This window comes from Hippocampus bargibanti, linkage group LG06 (assembly GCF_051943395.1).
Source record: "Hippocampus bargibanti isolate YZ-2025 linkage group LG06, ASM5194339v1, whole genome shotgun sequence".
NCBI classification, from domain to species: domain Eukaryota; kingdom Metazoa; phylum Chordata; class Actinopteri; order Syngnathiformes; family Syngnathidae; genus Hippocampus; species Hippocampus bargibanti.
In genome coordinates this window covers 6,109,957-6,119,652 of record NC_142739.1, presented here as the reverse complement: position 1 = coordinate 6,119,652, position 9,696 = coordinate 6,109,957, and positions in this window count along the sequence as shown.

Sequence of the window (9,696 nt, the reverse complement as noted above, 5' to 3'; positions counted from 1 at the left end):
AAGTCCTATCAGTGGCTAGAGAGGGCTGGCCTAAAGGACAGCACAGAGGCACTCATCCTGGCTGCCCAAGAGCAGGCCCTGAACACCAGAGCCATAGAGGCAAGGATATACCACACCAGACAAGACCCAAGGTGTAGGTTGTGCAAAGAGGCACCTGAGACAATCCAACACGTAACTGCAGGGTGTAAGATGCTGGCAGGGAAAGCCTACATGGAGCGCCATAACCAGGTGGCTGGCATAGTCTACCGAAACATCTGTGCGGAGTATGGACTGGAAACCCCAAGGTCAAAATGGGAAACACCTCCCAAGGTGGTGGAGAATGACCGAGCAAAAATCCTGTGGGACTTCCAGATACAGACTGACAAGATGGTAATGGCCAACCAACCAGATATCGTGGTCATAGATAAAGGGGAAAGGAAAGCCGTTGTCGTGGATGTAGCGGTCCCGAGTGATGGGAACATCAGAAAGAAGGAACATGAGAAAATCGAGAAATACCAAGGGCTCAGAGAGGAGCTGGAGAGAGCCTGGAAGGTAAAGGTGACAGTCGTGCCTGTGGTGGTCGGAGCACTCGGGGTAGTGACCCCCAAACTCGACGAGTGGTTGCAACAGATCCCGGGAACAACATCGGATATCTCGGTCCAGAAAAGCGCAGTGCTGGGAACAGCACAGATACTGCGCAGAACCCTCAAGCTTCCTGGCCTCTGGTAGAGGACCCGAGCTGAAATGGGGACAGACACCACCCATGGTGGGTGAGACGAGGATTTTTTATATATATATATATATATATATATATATATATATATATATATATACAGTAAAGTCTCGTTATATCGATATCGGATATATCGATAGTCCCGGTTATATCGATATTTTTTCGGACTCCCTTGAATATCGATATAACGAGACTTTACTGTATATATATATATACAGTGAGACCTCAACTTACAAACTTTTTGTCTTACAAACGTCAAATTTATGAAAATTAAACCTTATAATAAGCACTATTTTCATAATACACACCCACCACGGCTGGCGGGGTGATCTTCGGCGGAAGTACACGACCGAACAGCACCACAGGTTAAGTTACCAACAGTCCTTACGGAAGGTGACTCTCCTTCTATAAGCCATCAACGACCATCAAAAAGGTAAATAAAACTTTATTTTACAGCACAGTTTATTTCTTTAATTACATTCGTCATGTAATGCGCCTCTCTTTCCAAACATCAATTCCCTTTGACCTTCGACCTCCAACGCCATTCCATCAAGCCATAAATGACCATCACAAATGTAAATAAAGTGACTTTAAGATACAATTCAGTGTATTTCTTTCATTACAATACAATAGCACATTTATTATACATAGAATAAGGTATGTTGTGTGTAGTTTTAAGGCTTATTTAGTTGAAAAGTATATTTTATGGAAACCCGGGAACGGATTATTCCCATTTTAATGGTTTCCTATGGGATTTATTTTTTTTTTTGAGATACACACTTTTCGCCTTACACACTCTGTCTGGGAACCAATTAAGTTCGTAAATTGAGGTCTCACTGTATATATATATATACAGTGAGACGGTATTTTGTAGCCAATTATCTTTTTCTGTTCCCTCCAGACTTCTTCCCAATAACCTTTCAACTTTTGACATTTCCAGAATATATGTGCGGGATCTACATTTCTTTCCTGTCCGCACCCGTTCTGTCCCGATTTATATTTCATCTCCGGGGTCGTAAAAAATCTTCTGATATTCTTCCAACCAAATTCTCTCCAACGTCTTAAAGTGGTTGTTGATTGTTGTATTTTGCACATCTTTGACCATTCTTCCTCTGTTATGTTGGTTTGAAGTACCTTTTCCCATTTCTTTTTTATGTATAGAGTGGAGTTGCCTCTGTTCATCAGAAGGCCTTTGTAAAGGGACGAGATTACTTTATTTTACCCTCCTTTATACGCATCAATCATTATCTGTATTATGTCATTTCTTTTAGTTGATGTATCCATTTTTATTGCTTTTGTATAGTAATCCCTTACTTGTAGATATCGGAAGTGGTCGTTCCTTTCTAAATAAAACTCTGTTTTATTTTTTGGAAGGTCGGCATTTCTCCTTTTTCTATTATCGTACTCATTGCTGTGATACCACTCCTTTCCCATCTCTTGAAGCCCTCGTTTTTCCTGGTTGAAAGTCCTCGTCATATGATAGCCACCTTAGGATTTTTGTCTCATTTTCTAGTTTATTTTCTTTTATTATGGTATACCAAATATTCAAGGTGAATTTTGTTATTGGGTCCATCGAGTCCTCTATTTTCCGGAACAGTCGTCTGTCTCCCAGCAGCGTTTGAATTGGGTAACCCTCTTTTGTTTCTTCAATTGTTTTCCATTTGGCTTGATACTCGCCATTACACCAACATGTCACTGCTCTGAGCTGTGCTGCCCGATAGTAATCTTTAAAATTTGGTATCCCCAATCCACCCTTTTCCTTTGGTACCTGTAGTGTCGTCAGTCTGATCCTTGGTCGCTTACCTCCCCAGATAAATCTTGTGATCAGTTTGTCCCATTCATTATTATAGTTATTATACTGAATTATCAAAATAAAAATGGGCCATTGTCATTGGATGATCCGTGTAAGAAACAGCAGTCGTGTTTTAGTCTTTGCTCGCAAAAGAAATAACATGTGTCTTCAAGCTTCAATACACATTGTTTCATATTACATTTGCTTGACTAAAATTAGACTTATTTTGCTGTCATCTAACGTCATTTAAGCAATCTTAGCTGTTGTAGTTCAAAGCTTCTCCGATCTGTGAGGTCCGTTGCGTCTGCGCTGCTTGGTTGCATACATGTTTGCGCTGACATCCGCACTGCAGAGTTCATGTAGTTATTGTAGTGGATTATCATGTGATGAAGCGCGCTTCATTCGATTGGTGTCGCTGCAAGCAAAACAACAAACTCAATGGTGTGTTTATTCAAAATTGTCAACTAACCCATATTAATTGTTCCTCAATTTTCCAAAGGAATTTCATTAAAAAAATGACAATTCAGGAATTCTGGGAAAATCCGCAGGACTTTAATTTTCTTTTAGGTGGGTTGTTGCCGTTTTCACTAATACTGACACAGACATTGGCATGTTGACAAAATGCCTTGTTAAAGGTCACATGTGGTTTTTAAATGGACAAACACAATGTTAGGTTGATTGTTTTTAGTTAGCATACATTTGCATATCATTATTATTAAGACACTCTGGCCTGGTGGTTTACCAATCGAGGTATGGAAGTGTCTCGGAGAGGTGGCAGTGGTGTTCCTGACTGGGTTGTTCAACAAGATCTTAGGTGGTAAGCAGATGCCTGAAGAATGGGGATGAAGTGTACTCGTGCCCATGCTTGAGAACAAGGGTGATATGCAGATTTGTAGTCACCACAGAGGAATAAAGTTGATGAGCCATGCAATGAAAGTATAGGATTTAGTAGTTGAAGCTAGAACAGGGCTTTCCAGCAGCTTGTGTATTTTGTTTTTCTACTTTCATTCCTTTCATGACTTTGCTGCTGTGAAATGTAAAGTTCTCCACTGTGAGACTAATAAAGGCAAATCCAATCCAATCCAATCTCCCACAGAAAAGAAAACACTGGGAGCCACAAAATCCTTTTCACATTTAAAATGAAGACAACACTGCATCTTTTCATCATCGTTTTTTACCTTTATATATATGTAACGGAGTTGTGCACTTAGATTATTAAATTATGAAGGAAGTGACGTAACGGCGCACAGTGCGGCACTATGTCCCGCCCATAGTTTCCAGAACAATCTCGAGGAGATTCAGGGTGAGTCGCAATTTTCTGTTGGTCTTGATTAACGTGCATTTTCATGACAATATCTTATTTTGTTTCCCCTTTTGTACTGTCTAGTGTTATCTAATTAGTTCCCTTATTCATTTCGAGTCCAGATTACTTTTTGTGTCATTATTTACTTCACGTTTTGTCGAGTGGAACTTTGGAGCACATGTGCTTTTCTATCGCAGTTAATCACAAGACGAAACCCATGCGACTTCACCCATCCCTTCTGCCATACTGTGTTGCAGGTAATAATTGTTTCATTTCGTTTTTATTGAACAATATTTAGTTTCTTGTGTCGTGTTTCATTTGCCCGTGAGTGTCCGTGACGGGTTGAACTGCGCGCCAGCCATTACAAGCGCACCGCGTGTTCTGCCGAGTCTCCGCCCATGATGCGTTCAGGGACATCTTGTAAATAACAGTGAACTTGTGTTGTATTCTCATTTTCTGTAAATAACCACTATACGATCACACGTTGTTAATTCTGTTTTGTTATCTACAATGTTTTGCATTTGAGAACAATCTCGAGGAGATTCAGGATAAAGTGACGGGGGCAGGTCATGGATGTGACTGGAAGCTTCTAGCTTGATTCCTACACAGGGGCGGTACAGGATTGATGGTCGTTGCGAAGATGGGATGGAGCAACATTATCCTTCGGCAGCATCCTGTGCGTCTGAGCAGCCCTATTCAGGGTCCGCACTGCTCACCCCTTATAGGGGAAGGGTCTAGAAAAGGTGACCTAAACATTGCTTGTTCCACCACACCTGGGTGGCCCACCGCAGCCACCAAGGCATCCCCCCTCTGCGGTCGAAAACGAAATATAATCAAACCCATGACTATGAACCTGGCTTCCTGGAATGTTCGCACCCTCCTCGATGCTCGAGACGGGATGGAGAGACCTCGGAGACGAACTGCCCTCATCGCACATGAGCTGAGAAGGTACAACATCGATATTGGCGCACTCAGTGAGACTCGGTTCTCAGGCGAGGATTCACTCACAGAAGTTGGTGAAGGTTACACCTTCTTCTGGAAGGGTCTCCCAGAGAATGAGCGAAGACTCCATGGAGTTGGCTTTGCTGTGAAAAGCAGCTTACTCAGTAACATCCCTGAGTCCCCCCAAGGCATCAGTGAACGGCTTATGACCTGGCGTATTCCCCTGGTAAAAGGTCGCTTCGCAACTTTAATCAGCGCCTATGCTCCCACCTTGGATGCTGACGATAACACCAAAGATGCCTTCTACGAGTCCCTGGATGCTACCATATCCAAAATCCCTGCCTCTGATAAACTTGTTCTGATGGGTGACTTCAATGCCCGAGTAGGTACTGATGCCAGGCTCTGGAAACAAGTAATCGGAAGGCACGGGACGGGGAAAATAAACAGCAATGGCCTCCGACTCCTCACTCTGTGCTCTGAGCATCAGTTGATTGTAACTAACACCATCTTTCAACTGAAAAAGAAATACATCACATCATGGATGCACCCCAGGTCCAAACATTGGCACTTACTGGACTACATCATCACAAGGCAACGGGACCAAAATGATGTCTGCATCACGCGGGCCATGCGTGGGGCTGAATGCTGGACTGATCATCGACTGATCAAGTCCAGGCTCAAGCTGAGAATTCGACCTCCTCATAAGAAACAGCAACCCCAAAGGCGTCTTAACACCAGGGCCCTGGAGTCCCCAGAATGTGCAGCCAGCTACCGCCACAAGCTGGCAGAGGGACTTGCCAGCCTGGACAACGACACCAGTAACGGTGACCTTGATGTTGAAAGCAGGTGGAAAAAATTGAGGACAACAATTCATCAAGCTGCCTCTGAGACCATCGGCTTCACTCAGAAACGTCATCAAGACTGGTTCGATAACAGCTCAGCTGCCATACAGGAGCTTCTGGAAGCCAAGCGCAAAGCCCATACCACACTTCTCTCCAACCCTCATTCTCCACTTCTCCTCTCTCACTACAAGGCCATCCGTGGTGAAACACAGAAACAGCTGAGGATGATGGAGAACAAGTGGTGGCTCAGCAAGGCCCAAGAAATCCAGAGGCATGCAGACAACAACAACACACACGCCTTCTATGATGCTGTAAAATCCCTGCACGGCCCACGAAGACAACACATTGTCCCAGTTAAATCTGCAGACGGTTCTGTACTACTGAAGGACAAACAGCTAATACTTGAGCGCTGGGCAGAGCACTTTGACTCCCTGCTCAACCAAGTAAACCCTTCAGACACATCTGTCCTTGACTCCCTCCCAGAGCTTCCATCAGTTCCCTCCCTTGATGAACCTCCTCAGTTCACAGAGGTCCTCTCTGCAATCCGGAGCCTTAAAAACAACAAAAGCCCTGGCCCTGATGGACTTCCAGCTGAGGTCTTCAAGAGCGGCGGTTACCTCCTGACACGGAAGCTTTACCACCTCATCTGCAACATCTGGCAAAACGGGACACTTCCTCAGGAATGGAAAGACAGCAACATCGTCACCATTTACAAAAGGAAGGGGGACAAGTCAGTCTGCGGCAACAGCCGTGGCATCTCCCTACTTTCTGTTGCTGGCAAGATTCTTGCAAAAGTAATGCTGTTCCGTCTTACATCGCACATTACCGAAGACATCCTCCCAGAGACACAATGCGGCTTCAGGAAGGATCGAAGCACTCTGGACATGATCTTCGCTGCGCGCCAAGTTCAGGAGAAATGCAAGGAACAAAACAAGGACCTCTATATCACCTTCATTGACCTTACAAAGGCATTTGACACAGTTAACCGTGACATTCTCTGGACCATACTGCAGAAATTTGGCATCCCCTCCAAATTTCTCGGCATCCTAAAACAGTTCCACAGCGGCATGCAAGCAACTGTACTTGTTGGTGGCCAGCAATCTTCCCCGTTCCCTGTGGAAGTCGGGGTGAAGCAGGGCTGTGTACTGGCCCCTGCTATATTCAACCTGTTCCTGATGGCAGCTACGCTCCTCTTCCATAAGTCCATCCAGGAAGGTGGCGGCGTAGAAATCCAATTCCGCCTGGATGGTAACCTGTTTAACATCAGACGCCTACAGGCCAAGACCAAGACCCTGATCAGCGGCATCCACGAGCTACAGTATGCAGATGATTGTGCTCTGCTGGCCCACAGCCCAGCTGCCATGCAAAATGCCCTTGATACCATGTCCTCCGTCTACCGATCACTCGGTCTCGTGATCAATGTAACCAAAACGGAGGTCATGGCAAAAGAGAGTTCTCCAACCCCAGCGTTCACCCTCAGTGGCACACCCCTCAAGGTTGTCCAACAATTCAGCTACCTCGGCAGCATTCTAACACCCTCCTGTCTAATTGATGATGACGTCCAGGCCCGCATCCATCAAGCCTCCAAAGCTTTTGGCAGATTGCGTACTCGTGTGTTCGAAAACAACCACTTAAGAACTCCAACAAAAGTCGCAGTCTACCAAGCAGTGTGTGTGTCCACGCTGCTATATGGCGCAGAAGCCTGGACCATCTATCGACGCCATGTGAGACGCCTTGATGCATTCCACATCAGGTGCCTCCAACGAATCCTTGGCATCACCTGGCAGGATCGTGTTCCACACACCGACATCCTTCAACGCACTGCCTCCACCAGTATCGAGGCCATACTGGCAAAGAGGCAACTTCGGTGGGTTGGACATGTCATCCGGATGCCTAGCTGCCGCTTGCCTCGACAGGTGCTTTATGGACAACTCTTGTCAGCGAAGAGGAAGCCTGGTGGTCCTAAGCTGCGATACAAAGACCAGCTTAAACAGACTCTAAAGAACTGCAACATCAAGCCCAGCGATCTGGAGTCTGCTGCAGCGAACAGGCCACTGTGGCGCTCCTTATGCCACGAAGGGGTGACACAACTTGAAGACAAGCGCACCCAGAGGAGGATCGTGCGGCACGAGCAAAGACACCTTTGTGCTGCTTCAGTACCGTCTCGCCAGCCCGGTCCTGGCCTCACATGTCCTGAATGTGGCAGGATTTGTGGCTCCAGAATCGGGCTTCATAGTCACCTACAGTGGCATCGCCGCCAGCGCCAATAACCACTGTCCAATACCCCACAAAGCAATGGAAGCGACGTCATCCTCGACTTCGATGGACTGCCAAGAGAATTAGTTCCCTTATTCATTTCGAGTCCAGATTACTTTTTGTGTCATTATTTACTTCACGTTTTGTCGAGTGGAACTTTGGAGCACATGTGCTTTTCTATCGCAGTTAATCACAAGACGAAACCCATGCGACTTCACCCATCCCTTCTGCCATACTGTGTTGCAGAAATAAAAGAAATAAAAAGACACACCCACGCGTCTCGTCTTCATTAATACGGCAGCATCGTGGAGATGAAGACAGTCAGTGTTGTGACACCCGTCACATATGCATAAACAAACTATAGTGTGTTGCATTTATGAATCAATGAACTGCTACAGAGAAGCGAAATTACATTTCTGCACGCAACAAAAACATTTTAAACTCCGAAAAAATACGTTGAGTTGAAGATTACTTTCAAATACTACTATACTAATAATAATACTTTCAGATTATTTTACAAATATAATACTCAATGTATATTTGAAAAAAACCCAGAATATTTGCAAAATGGCAAATACAATATTTATCACCTGGTTAATGTGATTTCTGCTCCTGCACCTCAGCGCACAGCCTCTGCACTCAGGGCTGTATGACGTTACCTTCATCTTCACACAGGACTCTTTGACAGTCTTCGCAGAGAGGGGCATGTCCCTGATTTTATGCACAATTTCACTCTTGTTTTTTAAGTCTGTGAATAGATCTTCTGACAACTTAATGAATGATTCTTTTATATATTCTCCGTCTGTGAACGGCTTCCCGTGCCTGACTATTTCCTGAGCGGCCACAAAACTAGCATATGTAGCTGAATTTTTAGATTTAATCTACTTCATAAAATTATTTTTGCTCTGATCAGCCTTCCGCATCAGTTCCGAAACGGCTCTTTTTCTCTCATCTCCATCAGGATATTTTTGAGCAAAGGCTGTGTGTTTGTTCTGGAAATGTCTTGCGACATTTGACTTTTTGTTGTTTGCTAACTTCTCATTACATATTAAACATACCGGTAAACCGAACGAATCTGCTCACGTATAATTAAACGTTTTGTTTTCTTCAAACACTTTTCTTAGATTTATCCACAGTTGGCCTACCTGGGGGTCGAAAAATTCAATAAATCGTGCGCAATTTGGCGGTTGTGACCGGATATACGTCCACTGTCGATGGTGGTGACGTGTATTATGAGCGAGAAAAACATTGAATATGTTTTACTTTGTATTATTTATAATCGCCATAATCTTCAAATTTAGAATTACATTTAAAAAACGAACGAACTAAAATAATTTACATTAAATTACTCTTTTTTTTCTTATTTTCTAAAGCCGCAGGGAGCGCAGCAGGGGGGTGAAAGAGCCACAGGTTGCCGATGACTGAGCTAGACTAAGAGCAGAAGTGAACATTTGTGAGCAGCAGTATGGCTTCATGCCCCCAAAAAAAAAAGAGTACGACAGATGCAGTCTTTGCTTTAAGAATGCTGGACAGAAGTCAGAAGGAATTGCATTGTGTCTTTGTAGATCTGGAGACAGCGTATGACAGGGTGCCCAGAGAATAATAATACGTTCAATTATAAGGGCCTTTCAAAACTCTCAAGGAGCGAGCTGTGGTATTCATGAGGAAGTCTGGAGTGACAGAAAAGTATGTCAGAGCGGTGTAAGACATGTATCATGACTGTAAGACAGTTGTGAGGTGTGTTGTCGGTGTGACGGATTAATTCAAGGTGGAGGTGGGCCTCCACCAGGGGTCAGCTCTGAGCCCCCCCCCCCCCCCTTCTTATTCGCTTTGTTGATGGACAGGCTGA